This window comes from Giraffa tippelskirchi, chromosome 1, assembly GCF_054371585.1.
Source record: "Giraffa tippelskirchi isolate mGirTip1 chromosome 1, T2T-mGirTip1v1.2.pri, whole genome shotgun sequence".
NCBI classification, from domain to species: Eukaryota; Metazoa; Chordata; class Mammalia; order Artiodactyla; family Giraffidae; genus Giraffa; species Giraffa tippelskirchi.
Window position 1 is genome coordinate 138,747,378 of NC_137275.1, and position 18,665 is coordinate 138,766,042.

An 18,665-nucleotide genomic window follows, 5' to 3' on the forward strand; every position below is an offset into this window, starting at 1 on the left:
GATCAATCCCCCCTACGCTACTTTACAGATTTTTCTAGCATAGGGACAATATTTGTCAAGGAATGTAACAATGTACAGAGAAATAGTGGAGTCCCTGTTTCTGTCATAGAAGTTAAAGAGCTACATTTTAAAAATATCTTTAAAAATTGAACTAAGACTTAAGTGTATGAGAGGCAGAGAACAGAAGACGGACTAGAATATAAAAGTTTCATGCAGGCAGAGGCTGCTATTTCCCAAGGAGGCCAGGTCTGCTTCAAAGGCCTGTGATGTCCATGGTGTTGAGTTGCTGTAGACTTACTAGCAGCCATTTTTTTTTTCTCTAGCACCTTCCTTGTTGTTCAGTTGCTCAGTAGTGTCCAACTCTTTGCGACCCCATGAACTGCACCACACCAGGCTTCCCTGTCCTTCACTATCTTCCTGAGTTTGCTCAGAATCATGTCCATTGAGTCAAAGATGCCATCTAACCATTTCAGACTCTGTGATCCCCTTCTCTTCCTGCCCTCAATCTTTCCCAGCATCAGGGTCTTTTCCAATGAGTTGGCTCTTCTCATCAGATGGCCAAAGTATTGGAGCTTCAGCTTCAGCATTAGTCCTTCCAATGAATATTCAGGGTTGATTTCATTTAGGATTGAATAGTTTGATCTTGTTGGTGTCCAAGGGACTCTCAAGAGTCTTCTCCAGCACCACTGAAAGCATCAGTTCTTTAGTGCTCAGCCTTCTTTATGGTCTGACTCTCATATCCATACATGACTACTGGAAAAACCATAGGTTTGACTCTACAGACTTTTGTGGGCAAAGTGATGTCTCTGCTTTGTTATATGCTATCTAAGTTTGTCATAGCTTTTCTTCCAAGAATAAACCTTCCTTTCTTACCTCAATTTTTAGAAACAGACAAACAAAAGGGTGGCAAGGGAAATAACCTTAACTTTTAATTGTTTGAAGGGAATCTTCATTAGCATAAAATCCAACACCACAGTTTACCCTTAACATCCCTCTACAACTATAGAGCAAGATAATCTCAGTCTTATGCTTGGTTGTTCATAAGGTGTTTCTTAGCTCTGAATATTTAAAGATACTTCTTTATGTTCATAAACTTGTCTTATGGTTTTGCTTCCATACTTTTCCCCCCAAGGTAACTCTTGGGAGACTAGAATATTTGTAAAATTACTTTTTTTAAAAAAGTCTTTTTAATATTTATGTTCAAACATATTTCCATTTATTTATCATGCAAGCATCTATACCTTCTTCAGGCACTCTCACGTTATAAGACATCCTTCACCAAACTTTGGTTTCCCCCAAAAAATATGCACATGTTATTCACACTGTCATTCAAGTGCAGTTATTGATAAACAGTAAAAAAAAAAAAAAAAAAGCAAACCTGTGATTTGATGAGAACTGAGTAGTGTGTGAGGAACTAGCCTTTCTTTCATTGTGGGTACTGTCCTATTTTCTCCATGATACTTATGCTCAGATTATCTGATGGCTCAGATGGTAAAGAATTCACCTGCAATGTGGGAGATCCGCATTTGATCCCTGGGTTGGGACAATCCCTTGGAGAAGGGAACAGCTACCCATTTCAGTATTCTGGCTTGGAGAATTCCATGGACATGGAAGCCTGGCAGGCTATAGTCCATGAGGTCACAAAGAGTCAGACATGACTGAGCAACTTTCACTTTCACATAGCAAACTGGTGATTCACATGGGCCTGATTTGTTGATGTAATGTCTCTAAACCATTTCCTTGGATGCTGCTACTTGTCCACACCTCCAATATGTAAACTTATGCTTAGCTGCCTTGAACATCTAAGGAAAGTACAAAATCTTACTTTTTTTTTTCCTGCTTTAATGTTATCTTTTAATATTCAGCCCTTTGCTGCAGTCTATCAAGATACTTTTGGTTCAGAAATTCAAAGCATTTACTCTTTCTTCCAGTTTCATCTCATCTGTAAGTCTGAGCATTGTGTTTTACATATGTAAACATAAGTCATTAATAAATATGCTTAACTGTTGAGATTGAAATGAATTTTATGGCGTAACAACACATTTCCCTCCAGATTAGCATCGATCCTTTAATCCTAAAACCAGGTACAAATCTACTTAATTAAATAAGTATTCAGCACATACTTCTTCATTTTAAAAAGAGATGAAAAATATTTCCATGACATATCTCATCAAATGCTATATTGAATTCTAGACAGACTGCACTATCATATTCTCTGAATTACTAGATTAGTAACCCTGTTAAAAAGTTACTTTGAAAAGCAACTGAAATATAGTGCATATGAGCTTAGACTCAGAAGTCAAAACACCTATATTTAAATCCTGACCATCCATTTCTTACTATGCTGGCTTATAGAATGTCTATAAACTCTATGCCTTGGTGTCCTCATTTGATAAAAATGAATATTTGCACTAATCTCAAATAGTTGTAAGGTTTAAAAAAGTGTGTGTGTATGAAAAGTGCCTAGCACACTTAATGACAAGTAGAACTTAATGGCAATGTTAATACATTGGCATTAATAGAGATGTATAAAGACATTCCAAGACTCTGAACTCATAGAGCAGTTATAAATTTTGTTTGATGCACAACAATGTAAGTTATGAAAGAAATAAAAAGATTCTTAACTAGGAAAAAAAAAAGAAACAATGGAGTAGATCTGACCCATGGAGTAGTTCTACTAAGTGGGAGAGGTGTGGTGCTTATACAGTCCAGAAGTTTCTACATCATGGCAGAAGTCACAGTTTAAGGTGTAGAAGCAGCATGTTTCTACAGGTGAACTGATTATTGTAAGTGGAGATCAATTGCAAGAAATTAATCAGGGGAATCACAGGTCTTAGCTAGCAAATACTGGTCATGTGGGTGGTCTCTATAGAGATAGTGAGTTCCCAGTCATCAAGAGGCCACTTAGAAGGTAGAGAGATTCAGGCCTTCAGATAAGGAAATGATAACCAAGGACAGCCAATGGATAACCAAAAGTTTGAACTATTTCTTAGGCTAATAGGCACCATTCGGGCTTTCCTGGTGGCTCAGGTGGTAAAGAATCTGCCTGCAATATAGGAGACACTAGTTTGATCCCTGGGTTGGGAAGATACCCTGGAGAAGAGAATGGCTACCCAGTCCAGTATTCTTGCCTAGAGAATTCCATGGATAGAGGAGCCTGGTGGGCTATATAGTCCATGGGGTCACAAAGAGTCAGACACAACCAAGCAACTAAGCATGCACACTAGGCATTAATGTACTGTGGCCTTCATGTGAATTGGTTCTCCAAAGGAATTCTAATATGTGAAGTATGCTGCTGCTGAGTCGCGTCAGTCGTGTCCGACTCTGTGCGACCCCATAGATGGCAGCCCACCAGGCTTCGCCGTCCCTGGGATTCTCCAGGCAAGAACACCGGAGTGGGTTGCCATTTCCTTCTCCAATGCATGAAAGTGAAAAGTGAAAGGGAAGTCGCTCAGTCGTGTCCGACTCTTAGCGACCCCATGGACTGCAGCCTACCAGGCTCCTCCGTCCATGGGATTTTCCAGGCAAGAGTGCTGGAGTGGGGTGCCATTGCCTTCTCCGAATACGTGAAGTATAAATAACTGCTAATATCCATGCTGAACATTATCTGGAAGACTGATTTCTGAAATGCATTCCTATTACAGACAGAAACTTTTGTGAGAACATCAGTCCTTACTTACTGTTATAGTCTTATTACTGAGTATTTGAAGGGAACTACTCAAGCACCACTTACAGAAGGGAGCAGTAATATATTAATATAACTAATATTTGTTTTCATTGTAATAGAATTTCAATTTTTTATTTAAATTATGGATGATTTTCTGTCACCTCTCAATATCTTACTTTTAATTGTATACAGCTCTTACTTTACTTGAGAATCAATGAAAAAAACTATTCCAACTCCTATATCAATGCTATATTTCTTTTCTTAAGCCACATTTATAGATAGATCAAGATATTTTTTTTCTGATTATGCTATCAAATACATATCAAATTTTATGACAAGTTCTAGATTGATTTTTGCAGTTGAAAATATGAATTCCTTAATATTTATTCACTTAAAGATAGCTAAACATAAATTAATTTCTCTTGATTTTAATATTGTATATCAAGAAACAGCAATCAAAGGTGAAGCTGGGATGAAAATCAGGGAATACAACACTCAACCTTGCATTCCTCAATGAATATTCCACCCCTTCATCTGTATGCCCTACATAACCGCCTTGCTAAGAAAACTCAGGGCAACTACTTGCTTACTTGTCTGGTCTCCCTTTGAGAGTGTACTTTCGTGTACAGAAATTCTTGCTTTACTTTTTTTGGGGGAAAAAAAAAACACCAATCACTGCTGATTCATGAAAGAAAAAACTAATCATCTCTATTAATTTCTCTGCCTTTATTTCAAGTAGCTTCCTTCACAATTTTATAGGTAGAGGATTTTCTTTTAACTAGAATTCTCCAGGAAATTACATGCAATTCTGTTTATGGTTAAAAGGCGAAAGGTAAAATTCTTAATGTTAAATGGAACTAATCATTTTTTCCCTCTATTAAAGCATTAGTAAAATTTCAAAATAAAATAATTCACACTGTTCTGGGAACAGTTTCCTCTCTTTAAGTCTGATAACATAAATGTGTAGTGGGAAAACTTTGGACTGAGACCTTCAGTTCCCCTTGAGGAACTTTCAGCCACCTACATCAGATACAGTAAACCGATAGCACTTATGCACAGCTTTGCTTTCCAAAGTTTCAGTTACCCATGGTCAACTGTGGTCTGAAAATATTAATGGAAAATTCTACAAAGAAATAATTCATACATTTTAAATTGCAGATCATTTTGAGTAGCAGTGATGCAATCTTGCACTGTCCTGCTGCATCCAACAGGGACATGAACCATCCCTTTGTTCAGTGCATCCTCCTCGTTAGTCACTTAGTAGTCTCTAGGTTATCAGATCAGCGGCCATGGTATCACAATGCTTATGTTCAAGTCATCCTTATTTTACTTAATAATGGCCCCAAAGGACAAGAGTAGTGATGCTGGCAATTTGATATGCCAAAGAGAAGCCATTAAGTGCTTCCTTTAAGTAAAAAGGTGAAAGATACTGACTTAATAAAGAAGTCAAATGCTGAAGTTGCTAAAATTTACAATAATGAATCTTCTACCCAGGAAATTGTAAAGAAAAAAAATTGTCAGTTTGCTGCTGCACCTCAAACTACAATAGTTACGGTCACTGTGTGTGGTAAATTCTTAAGTAAGATGGAAAAGGCTTTAAATTTGTACAATATGATATTTTAAGAGAGTGAGAGGTAGACAGCATTTACATAACTTTTAATACATTCTATTTTTTTTAATTGTTCTATTTTATTATTGTTGTTTATTACTGTGCCTGATTTACAAATTATACTTTATCACAAGTGTGTATGCATAGGAAAAAGAAATAGTGTATATGGAGTTTGGTACTATCCAAGGTTTCAAGCATCTTGGGGGGCTTGGAAAGTATCCACTGCAGATAAGGAGAGGGGGCCACTGTAAACTTGATTTCTTAAAGCAACCCCTGCTGTCCTTCCATAACAATGTTAATGATTTGGTATATTCTATAAAGTTTTTTCAAAAGTGGACTACTGAGAAGTTCAACATTTTTAAAAGGACTGAAGTTTCTAAAATTTACACCTGCTTCAACAGCTTTTTTTGTGAGATGCTCAGGAAAATCTGAATAGTGATTGGATGACTAAAGGATCAAACTCTTCTAGGTTAAGTTGTCCAGTGGGGAATGGTCCAGACAAGTCTTTCCAATGGAACATAGAAATCAAAAAAGAAAAAAAAGAAAGAAAGCAGTAAAAGTGGAAAGTTTGAAGAGGTAAGGTCACCTCATTACACTGCAGGTGAACTCACAAATGTGGGTTGTAAATGCAGATTAATTCCCAGAAATGCCCCATGAATGTTGGAATTGGTAATTTTAGTTTCCTATAGTAGATGATGGTAAACAAAGAAATGTTAGTTGCAGTTATGTCTGACTCTTTGCAACCCCATGGACGGTATGTAGCTTGCCAGGATCTTCTGTCCATGGCGATTCTCCAGGCAAGAGTCCTGGAGTGGGTAGCCATTCCCTTCTCCAGGGGATCTTCCCAACCTAGGGATCAAACTAGTGTCTCCTATATTGCAGGCAGATTCTTTACCATCTGAGCCACCAGGAAGGCACATCTTATCAAGTAGCTGGTATTACAGAGAGAGATTGTGACCCCTGTAATCAAACACTCAGGTGAGCTAAAGGATCCCAAGAGGCAATGAATTCAGAGATTAAGTGTTTAGGTTTCAGACTGAGTGCATTTTATCTATGCACTCTCATTGGCCAGCATTTTCTTATGGTCAAAATATTTAACCTATCTATTGCCCTGCTTTCTTATTTAGAGAAGGAAGTTAGTACTAAGAGGTAGGAAACACTTAGTATTTGTTAAATGAAAGCATCTTTTAGAATCATCTGTTTTCTCTAACTCATCTGTCTCTCTAATCATGGGAAAGCCAATAGGAATTGGAGAATAAGGAAAAGATTACTGTCTCTCTCCATCAGTTTAATCTCCACTTCTCTTAGATTCAGGGAAGCACATGTAGAGTTTGCTCTTTCATTGGCTTTTTTATCTGCTTTACCTAATCATTTTTTAAAATGTAACTCATGGTATTTCCTAAAACTGAAAGAATTATGATGATGGTAATTTAAAATATCAGTAATGAAACTAAAAATTTCAAATGTATAAGCATTTTAATTTATATATGTATATACATTATATATCTGTATATATATTATATATATATATATGTATGTGTATATATATACATATATATATACACACACAGTTTGAAGATGTTAGGCATGAAATTTACTCAGATATCATGTTTCATATCTCTGGTAACATTCGTCAGTGTGGTGTTAAGTCTCTCAGTCATGTCTGACTCTTTGTGACCTCATGGGCTGTAGTCCACCAGGCTCCTCTGTCCATGGGATTTCCCAGGCAAGAATACCGGAGTGGGTTGCCAATTCCTCCTCCAAGGGATTTTTCTGACCCAGGGATCGAACTCGAGTCTCCCGTATTGCAAGCAGACTCTTCACCATCTGAGCCACCAGGGAAGTGTGCATAACTCTATGCTAAAAGCCACTGGTATGTGAACTCAGTAAAGCTGTTAAAAACTGTATCATCATCGAACGCACTTTTCATCTGCTTCTAAAAAAGTTAAACGCTAGAGCACTGATTTTCAAGATTAATTGAGATGATGGCAGGGAAGCCAGAGTAACCTGAATGGCAGGGCTAAGGCAGCTGCCAGAAGTCAGGCTTGTAGTTCAGCTGCCCATGGCAAGGCCAAACCCTCTGGGCACTGGTGAGCTCCACCTAGAAGATTCAGTCCTGTGGACACAGGAGCCTCCCACTTCCATTTCCCAGCTCTATAGCCCACCACCCGCCCCTACACCTCACACTTCTGCTTCACATTCCCTCTTTCCCTGTACATGCTTACTCCAGCCACAGTGGCTTCTGTTGCTGCTGCACCTCCTCAAGGTTGGTCCCTGGACTAGGACCTCAATGCCTGGCTTTTCCTTCTCTCTGGAATGCTCACAACTCCTGGCACAACTCTCTCCTTCATATATTTCAGGTTTCTATTGATAATTACCCATCAGCTCCTCAGAGACCATCCTGTCTACAAATATCCCTGTCTAAAAACCCCAACCCAGGGATTGAACCCAGGTCTCCTACATTGCAGGCAGATTCTTTACCAGCTGAGCTACCAGGAAAGCCAACATTTGACAGTAGCATGTCTGAAAGAAACAAAATTATTTTTCTATAGAGGTCTGAGTAAGATATATTTGACTTATCTTACCTGAAGAACAAAAGATGACTATTTGGAAGGAAACACATATTCTGAAACTAAAAGATACAAAAAATATAAGCAGAGATATCAGTGCATATTATGGAAAATAGCCACATCAGTAAGACATGAAATTTTGTGACTCAAGGAAGACAAAACTAAGAAGTTTTACCAAGAGTAATGACTGAATCTATGCTCATTTCCTTTAGATTCTAGGTTTAACATATTTGCGTGTATGTTAGTTACTCAGTTGTGTCTGACTCTTTGCAACCCCATGGTCTGTCCATGGAAATTCTCTAGGCAAGAATACTGGAGTGGGTTGCCATTCCCTTCTCCAAGGGATCTTCCCAACCCAGGGACCGAACCCAGATCACCTTCATTATAGGCAGATTCGTTGTTATCTGAGCTACAAGGGAAGCCCATATTTAACATATTAGTCAATTACATGATAGACACTGTGGAGAGAAAAATGCAGTGTTTTAAAGAAGCAAGTTTTTCCTTTGACCAACATTTAAAAGTGAAAGTGAAAGTCGCTCAGTCATGTCCGACTCTTTGTGACCCCATGGACTATACAGCCCATGGACTTCTCCAGGCCAGAATACTGGAGTGGGTAGCATTTTCCTTCTCCAGGGAATCTTTCCATCCAGGGATTGAACCCAGGTCTCCCGCATTGCAGGCAGATTCTTTACCAGCTGAGTCACCAGGGTGTATGTGTGCAGTGTGCAAAGCTGCTTCAGTCATGTCTGACTCTTTGCGACCCTATGAACTGTAGCCTGCCAGACTCCTCTGTCCATGGGATTCCCCAGGCAAGAATACTGGGGTGGGCTGCCATGCCCTCCTCCAGGGGATCCTCCCAACCCAGGGATGGAATCTGTGTCTCCTGTGACTCCTGCACTGCAGGCGGATTCTTTACCGCTGAGCCGCTAGGGAAGCCCATTTAAAAGCTCATTTAAAAGATCCATGCTAAAAATTCAAGTCTAATAAGATTTTCTTTGATCTGGGAATCAGAGGAAAAATAAGATATGCATACAAAGCAGTATCAGTAGGTCACCTTACCACAATGAGAGTACACTCAACAGCTAATTTGTTAGGTACATCCATCTTTTCTATTGACCAATAATCAGCTATTTTTTCATGAAACAACTTACTCTCCTATAACAATACACCTGTTGATTTAGCTTAATTAAAAAAAATAGGCAAATAAACTTTTTTCCTTCTGTTTGTCTTTCATAACCCAAAGGAAACATTTTTGCTTTTAAGACAGTTCCCTTCCATCTGAAATCAGAGCAGATGATAAGTCTTTCACTCATTGCTTTGTATCCCTTGCTCTCCAGTATACAGTACCTGTCAGTGGTTGCCAAGCAACCATGACAATTGTGTGGTTCACATACACTGGGCAAGCATCCGTTGCCATTATGCTGTATTGTTATGTACATGCCTGTACGTTTGTGTTTAAATAAGAATACAACTATGGAATCTGAGAGACTTATAATAAACAAGGGTAAGTGGAGACATATGAAACCTTTACTAAGCGTCTGTCACCAACATTAGGTAATACAGAGGCCTTTTGATGTTGATTCTTTATGAGTGAAGATTCCAAGAAAATTGATCTTTTTATGAAATTTATGAAATTGTATTTTTATATCTATAGTCAACTTAATGAGTATGTGTATTCAAACATTTGATAGGCTTAGAGGATGAAGGATTTTGAAGGATAGTGAACATGCAGGAAAGTGTTGCAAGAGAGGGCTGTCAAGATTGTAGCTATAGAGGTAAGGGTCTATAGATTCTCTCATCCTAGACCCTCATCTCATTGCAGGCTTATTCACAGGCTCTTCAGTAGCCATCTTCATTGAAAGCTTAGGAAGAAAAAGGTTACAGTGTGAAGTGAATGTGCTGATAATCTGTCCATCTGGAATAAACCGAACTGGCCAGGAACCATTGTTCTATAAGTGCCATTTCTTAAAAAATAATAATAATCATAATTTAAAAAAAGATATTTTGGAATTGGGACTGAAATAAGGAGGAAAGAAAAAGATCTGAGATGTTAAACATTTTCCTTGTTTATGAGGCTAGTTCATGAGTAGCATTTTGCAAAAAAACATACTCTTTTTAAGAGTGCTGTAAAAGTTATCAAGACTTTCTCACTGAGTGTGGTATCAAACTTTAGTTACTCATTCCAAAAGCTATGCCAGTGTGTGACCAATTCTGTCACTAATCAGCTTGATCTTTGACCCCTGGCTAAAGACAATGCTTTTATGTTTACTTGAGTATACCTTTTCATAGCTTACCCACAAATTAACTTGTTTTAAACAATCTTGTAATTTTCTAAGACTCCATTTAAATCTATATTTAAAAGATATTACCTAGAAGAAATATTTAACCTCCTCTATTTAGCCTCATAGACCTATGATCAATAAATAAATCCTATAGGGATACAGGTATTTGTTCCTATTTGTTCTCAGAGATGTCCTACTATGGAGGACAAGATGGGAGGTTTTCAAGAAAATCACTGAGTAGTTTTCAAGAAAATTACTGTTTGAAGTATGAATATCCTACTGCTACAAAAAAGATGACTTACAGAGTTTGTCTTTATGTGTATATAGGTGTATATACATATACATAAACTAGTTTAATTTTATATACATATATAATTTACTTTAATGTTGATTTATCTTAAGTGAATTAACATTTTATTATATTGTATCTTTGATATAGTTATTTTAATTATGTATATATACATTTATTCATTCATTTAAAGTAAATAATTTATAAAAACATATTTGTTCACAGTGGTAAAGATGATTCAGGGATAAAGGGGAAATCCCAAAGGGAGTATGGGAAACATTAAACTTTGACACATTAATAGACAAGATGATGTTTATAATTCCCTAAGAATCTAAAATTCTATGATTCTATGAATGGTATTTAAGTAGCACATAACCTGGGCCTTCAAACTCATGCATCATCAGAAATTATAATATCAAGAGAATCTTGAAAGGGACTGTGAGTAATTTCTCTGGGACTGAAGGAAGAAAGGAACAGGCCAAGCTGACTCCATCTTGAAAAAGAAGGAAACTCCATCTTACATTCCCAGTGAACTTTAGACTATGTGCCTGGTAGCCATGGAGATAGCATACCTAAGGCAGAACAGGCCTCCTGGACTGATAAACACCAGATTCCATACCAAGATTTCCACTGCCAGAAAGAATGTAATAATCCCCTATGTAGTCAATCACCTTTGTAATCTTTACGGCATCCATTGGTGTATAATGTATAACCCGCTGACCCTTCTGGTTATGAATCATGGCTATAACCAGATTGTATCTGCCTTTAACATTTTCCAGGCTAGGTTTAAGGAATTTGGGGATGGGGGCTTGAGCACATACACTTAAGGTATATGATTTTCACAAAAGTTGGTCAGGGTCCCTAGCTAAAGAGGAAACTCTGCCTCGGGCCCACTCGTGTAATAAAATGCACTCCACTATCCATGCTGTCCTTCTGAGTGACTTTGTTTAACAGGACTAGGTACTTATTACATGTATGCATGTGACTCACTTCAGGATATATACCTAAAAGGGGGTTCTGGTACCAGTTCCAATGCAAGGGAGGTTCCCCCAACTACCCACAACAAAATTCTGACCACCTGCTGGATGTCCTACAATTCAACTCAATTCTGCCACTGTCTACCCAGAGGTAGCATCAGATGACATAGGTTAAGGGCCCAGACCTACAAGACTGCCCTCCTTCTCCCTCTAGGCACAAGTCCAGGTTATCACCTATGCTTATGATCCCCAGCTAAAAATCAGAGATTTTCAGTACCCTCTCCTTGGATTCAATTAATTTGCCAGAGCAGCTCACAGAACTCAGAGAAACAGTATACTTGATGGATCACTGGTTGTTACAAAGGAAGATAATTCAGGATGAGCCTGTTGGAAGAAACGCATGGGCCAGGGATGCGGGAAAGGGCACAGAGCTTCCATTCGTTTTCTCTTGTGCCGTTCTCCCCACATCTCTACATGCTCACCAATCCAGAAGCTCTCTGAACAAAGTCCTTTTGGGTTTTTATAGAGATGTCATTACATAGGCATGGTTGATTAAATCACTGGCCATTGGCCGCTGATCCAACCTCTAGCCCCTCTCCCATACCTAGAGGTCAGGAGGGGTGGGACTGAAAGTTCCAATCTTCTAATCACTTGTTTGTCTCCCCCATCCTTCTGGGCTTTCTGAAATTGACCTTACTAACATAACAGAAGCTATTAATACCTTGATTGCTCTCAGCACTTAGGAAATTCCAAGAGTTAGGTGCTCTGTGTCAGAAATCATGGACAAAAAACCAAATATTTCTTACAATCACAATATAGCAGTAGAACATGAGTACAGACAGCCCGGTCACATCAACCTGAACCACTAAGTACTTATCAGAGCTCTAAGAATGCAACAGTAATTAGGACATTTCCTTTACTTCAACTTAACCAAAAGAAACAGGAAATATTTTTGAAGTATCCAAAAGAAAAATAACTCTCCAGATAAGCAAATATCCTGTCTTAGTATCAGTGAGTACACAGTAAAGCAATGATACTTGTTATTTTATTCGGAGATTAGTAAGAACTTCAAAATGTATTTATGGGCAAGTGTGTATTTTTACCTGGCAAGCTTTCCTTGAGATTTCATGTATACAAGATGTTGCCTACTGAACTTTTACATTTTTTTTTGCCACTTATTGTACTTAACTATCACATTAATCACCATAATAAGCCCAAACTCAGGAAAATATATTGTACTAGAGAACAATAAGTGGATATTTTAATAACCATATATTTAATCTTTCATCTGTTTCCAAAGATTGCAAGTATATTTTGTTGCTATCATCCATTAAAGTTTAGTGCCTGGAAAAAAAAATACAATTGTGCAGTTACTTATATGTTCTCAAACATTTATTTTCTCTTTTTCTAATGCCAGGGCTGAACCTGTTTGTAAAACCTAAGATTTACATGACTAAATAAAACTACTTTAAAAGATACTGATAAGGTTACAAAATCATGTCACATCAAAAATAGGACATTTTCAAAGGGCTTATGTATGTGAATTGGTAGTTGAAACTAGAAGATGAGTCAACAGGAATGGCAATTATGAATTTCAGAAAAAGAAGAAAAAAATAACCTCCCCTCTTCTTACATTCTGGAATGATTGAGAATCACATTTTAGCTTTACCACAGATGATGGCCAAGTCAGATTGTTTTCATATGTGCTAAATGAGAGATGAGGAGACAGAGAGAAGCCAAGAGTGTTAGTATGGTGGCTCTCTTTCCACTGTGAGTAAATTCACTGAAAGTTATAAATAACTTACATTGCATAGTGCTTCTCTAGTTAAAAATACTTTCTCTCGGTATTATCAAAACAGTTCTTAAAAGCTCCCAGGTCAGTTGTCATCATGTGTGTGTTCTCTGTCATGTCCGGCTCTGAGACCCCATGGACTGTAGCCCGTCAGCCTCCTCTGTCCATGGGATTAACCTGGCAAGAATACTTGAGTGGGTTGCCATTTCCTCCTCCAGGGGATCTTCCCCATGCAGGGATTGAACCTGCATCTCCTGTGGCTCCTGCATTGGCCGGTGGATTCTTTACCATTGAGGCACCTGGGAAACCCCAGGTCAGTAGCCATTAGCTAAATACATAATACTATTACAATATAATATAACAATAAATAGTATTATCTAAATATGACAGGAGAGAAAACCAGAGTATAGACTTCGGGAATGTAACTCACAGAAGTTCATGGAGCTCATTAGCTGCAGAAGCAGGAAGAGTTTGGAACCTGGCATAAGACAGACATAAATTTATTGGCACAGCAACTGGACGGCTATGAGATGTCTAGTAGTTTCCATCATCTCTCCAAACCTGTTTCCTATTTTTAAGGTGAACTACAACTACATTTGTCTCTAGGTTATTGGGAGGAATTAAGTTGAAATAAATAACATTTGTCATGCTTGACATGTGGCCAGTTATTGAACAAATTTTAGTTCCGTTCCTTCTTCCTACCTTCAAGTCTTTATTCCCAATCCTGGTTTTTCCATTGTTATACAGTATCTCTCTTTAGCAAAACTATTTCTAACTTGAAATAGATTGGACAGGTAATACTTACTAGATCCATTAAAAGGAAAATACTAGCTCAGGCTTAGACACTAGCAGGAGCACTGGACAGTGCAACAGAGCTTCATAGAAATGTTTTCTGGTTCTGCCTTGAAATATCTGATATCTCAGTCACCTACCATTATAATAATCACTCTGCTTCTGCCTATGACCTGCTTTATAAAAGTATTTCAACATATGGACCTTTATGGACTTTACGGAAGACAGAGCAATATATCTTTTTTTTTTTGTAAGTAAAAAATTTCCAACTTCCACAGATGTTTCTCCCTTCTTTGGAGACAATAAATATATTAGCTTGGAAATAAACAACAAATAGGATATTAGAATCCACTTTTGTGCTACCTTAAAAAAGTGTCATGCTATTGAATTATTCAAGCTGCCATGGCCCATTAATATTATGTTCCTGGTACAGCATTTTTTAATAAATACTTCACAAGAGCTAAATTATACTCCTCCAACTTTCTACTATGTGAATTTCAAGAGTGGTCATAATTATACTAGTTGAACTCCGATAAAAAATTATTCATAGAAGCAAAATATATTAGGGCAATACCTTAAAATATACTCACTACTCCAAAGTTCAATGCTTCAATAACAATTTAAGAGAGAATGAAGAAGCAGCTTCTTTGGGTTAGTATGTGTATGTTACTTATAGGAGGGTGATCAAGGCAAGATTATTGAGTTTATTTACTCTTAAGTTCATCAATTCAGTCATGTAGCATTTGCTATATGTATATACATATATATGTTTGTATGTACTACATAAATAATCCCCTCTATTCTAGGCATAGTGCTATATTGTGACATAAAAAAAAATAAAAATAAAAAAGGCATAATACACATGGCCTGACAGGGCTCATGGTCTAATAGGAAGAAAGATAGGATTAAAAAAAAAGATAAATTATCAACATATTCAATACTTTCCCAATTTCTTTTATCTAAGCACCTGTTTATCTGTTTGTTTTCTTAGCAAATATTATGTTACTGTATGAAGAATATGAATTAGAAAATTTAGGTTAAAATGCATTGTTGCTTAATACACAGTGTTTCAAAAATAAATTTCCACTAAAAAAAAAAGATAACTACTTCACATGTTTTGGGAATAGCCACTTTCTACTAAATTATCAACTATGGGGAAATTGTCATGCATATATAAGTCAGTTTCTATGATGACTAAACATTACACATTCCTTATTACCAGTTTCAGAAAGGTGTGATGAAAATTCAAGTGCTAATCTTTGAGTTCCTTTCTTCCTTGTAAGTGGGCAACTATGATGATCAGTTCTCATGCAGTGGAAGAATAAAGATTTTAAAAATTATCATCTTTATTTTTTTTTCCAGTAATTTCTCAATGTTGACCTAAACCAGCAGGCTTTATTCACAAAATTCTTACTGACTCAATGTCATTCATACAGAATCTCAGCATGTTACCAATGTCTATTGACTTTTCTTACTTAGAACTCATCTTAACAATTTGCAATTTACTTTAAAAATGGTTTTGTTGCCTCCTAGAATACTATCCTTGATTACTTTTCCTCAATCCTTTTAGGAAATTAGTCCAGTTCTGATACTTTACTCTTCCTCTGAGTGTTAAATAGGAGATCATTAACTCTTAAGATTGTGCACTCAATATCTTAGTTTTGTCCTAAACTCTTAAGGACTTCACAGAAGACTTAGCAGACATTTATTGATCTGGATACACTGTCATGTACCATTCAGGAAAATATAAGAAATACTACTGAACACGTATGGTCCCCCATGGAAGCTTCTAATCTGAAAGTATTTAAAGTTCAATAAAGATTCATAGATTAAGAAATATATCGGGGATAAAAAGCACTATGTATGCTTGGGATTAAAATTGTTAGATTTCTCCAATTTGCTAGTGTATAAGATTATAGACTCTCTAATACTTTTTCATACTCTGGATTGAAAGTGATGCCAATTTTATTCAGCTAGCCATCTTTCAGGGAGGCTTTTTGTATTCTAGGATCCAGCTGAGTCTGGACATGCTCTTATAGGAGACATGGAGTGAAATGCAGGACGGCTAGAAGGATCACAAGATGGATCTTGAAGTTTTTAATTAGCATACATTTTGTCACCTCTTCTATTTCACTGGTCAAAGCAAGTCACATGACTGAAACTTATGACAATGGGGCAGGGGAAAAATAGTAATATTCCTCTTACAGTTAGCCAATAGAAGCAACATGATATTAGGGAGAGATATATAATCCTATTACAATTAAGTAACAAATAACTGGAAATAATAATACAATTTGTCATAGATTAACCTTTGGTTACAAGTGTCATTTTCCTCCCTTTAAAGCATATGTAATATATTTATTCCTGTACTAGGAAGATTTGCAAAAGACTCAAAATTTAGGATTTTTAATAATTAATATGAAATAGATGTTAGGTTATTTGACTTTCATCTCAAAAAAAAAAAATAGTAGTAGTAGGACAAGACAATTGCTATAAATGCTTCCATTAAGAAAGAGTAAAGTAGGAGGCATACAGTAGTCATTTGTCCATAATTATTCTAAAGTCTTGTTGGTAATCTTATGTAGTAACGAAGCTCCAGCAATGTTCCCCCATAGTTGTTTTTCCATTGATCCATCTCTTTTCTCCTGGTTCCACCTCCTGCCTGACCTTTTCTGTATATTATCTTTGTTGGAATGAACTTATATGGAGAGAGCTGTTGCCTGCCTATAGAAATGGGAATCTGGGTAAAACCTACTTTGTCTTGAACAATCACAATCTTATTTAATCCCCTTGAGTTCTTTGACTAGTACAAGTTTCTCAAGAAAGCTAGTTGGTTTTATATGTTTTTTATCCCAGTAAATTCTATATGCCAATAATGACACCCACCCTTCTTTTTGATATATGCCTCTTTCTCCAGACTTAGTTACAAGATACTGGTGTTTCAGGTTTCAATGGCAGATTTTCTTGCTTTTAATATTATTTCCTTGACCATACTTAATTAAGCACATTTGAAAGAATTTTTGAAGATTGTGCTCTTGATTTGAACTTAAAGTTGACTCTAATTAGCTCATTTTTTATTACAAATTTCTGTCATATCTATGCTGACTATCTCAACTTGGGTTATGAGTTTCCTGGCATGCCTATCTTTTTATATTTGGTAGGATAAGAACATAGCATAGACTCTTATCAGAGACCCACTAGACTCTAAGCTTACATCTTTCTCTGGACAGTTGTCCCTCTATTTTCTGCAGGAGGTTAGTTCCTGCTCATTCCTAAGGATACCAAAATCTGAAGATGCTCAGCCTCTTATAAAATGATGTAGTACAGTCTGCTCTCTGTATCCATGGGTTTCACATCCACAAATACAGAGGGATAGATTGTATAACTTTCTTTTCCCCCATTTGCCAGTACAGGAAAGTTCCATCTAGTTTTGCAGATTGGAAGTATAATAATAGTATTAATGAGGAATACTGATTTGAATAATCAGATATTATTCCAAGTCTGTTATTTTATGCCTTAAAAAAATGTTTTAAAAAATATAGTCCATTTTTCTTTGTGCTCTGTTCTGTACCCTTAAGATACTGATGGTGGATTTTTTTTTTTTTTTTTAAAGAAGAACATGGGCACAGGAAACTAAAGAAAAAATACAGCAATTGTTTTTCTAAATATCATCCTCCTACAGATGATCTTATTAAATTTTCTTTCCTCCCTCTGTTACTATTGCCATTTTTCTTTGCCACAGAGCTGAATCAGAATCTATTTAGATGAAGTTAGGTATAAGACAACTACATTATACTACTTTACAAAGAGGATTTTTATGAAATATCTCAATATTAAAAGTCTGTTTTGGCGGGAAGCAAGATATTGTATAAGTATAGTTATTTTTTTTTTTATCCACTTGGATGTTCTTGTAATGTCCTAATTTTAATATGCTAGTAAGACTAGTCCCATTGACAGAAATTATGTGTTAAGTTTCTATACTTTTGCATTCAAAATTTTTACTCTTATTTTTATCTTTTATCCCTTTGGTTAATTTGGATTAAAGTTTTTAAAACAGGGAAAACACTCACTTATATATGAAGAGAAGAATACACACACACATACACACACACACTTGGGTATTTTAGAGAATTAAAACTTTCAGTTGTACATAATGTAGTCAAATAGTGGGCAGTGCTTTCAGTCTTTCTTTCATTCAATATATATTTACTAGGCACTTTCTATGAAGTGGCTAGCATAGAATGGGGAAGACAGGCTTCAAAATGAATTTACAATACCAAGTTATGAGTAAATTGAGACAAAAATATCTTATGAGAAGGTATTAGATGGTGAATGAGTCTGAGTCCAATCAGGAGTGGGATTTATAAGTTTAATGTAAACAATAATTAAGCATAACAGAGGACTAGAGTGAAGAGGGGCTGGTTATATTCTTAAAATTAAGAGAAGGTACACACACAAGGAATTATTGGGGGCATAAATTAAGAAATAAAATTTAAGTAGTAAACAGGAGGGAGTTCTGGTCTCTCTGATGTTATTTGCTAATAGCTGTCAACTTTAAAAAAATGTGTGAAAGTTGTGTGTTATGTTTTATTTGGGGGTGAAATGAGGACTGTAGCTCAGAAGACAGTATCTCAGATAGCTCTGAGAAATTGCTTCAAAGAGGCAGGGGGGAAGGACAGTATATATG

At 36.6% G+C, this 18,665-nt stretch overlaps 1 long non-coding RNA gene across 1 annotated transcript; it reads right to left on the reverse strand.

Moving 5' to 3' along the window:
- Positions 1 to 307: 307 nt before the first annotated feature.
- On the reverse strand, positions 308 to 10,328 carry LOC145509483 (uncharacterized). The gene is made up of 3 exons (XR_014056110.1): positions 8,224 to 10,328; positions 6,875 to 7,733; positions 308 to 1,483 (listed from the first exon to the last, which is right to left on the reverse strand). It is a non-coding gene; the product is annotated as an uncharacterized LOC145509483 (long non-coding RNA).
- Between the last annotated feature and the right edge of the window lie 8,337 nt (positions 10,329 to 18,665).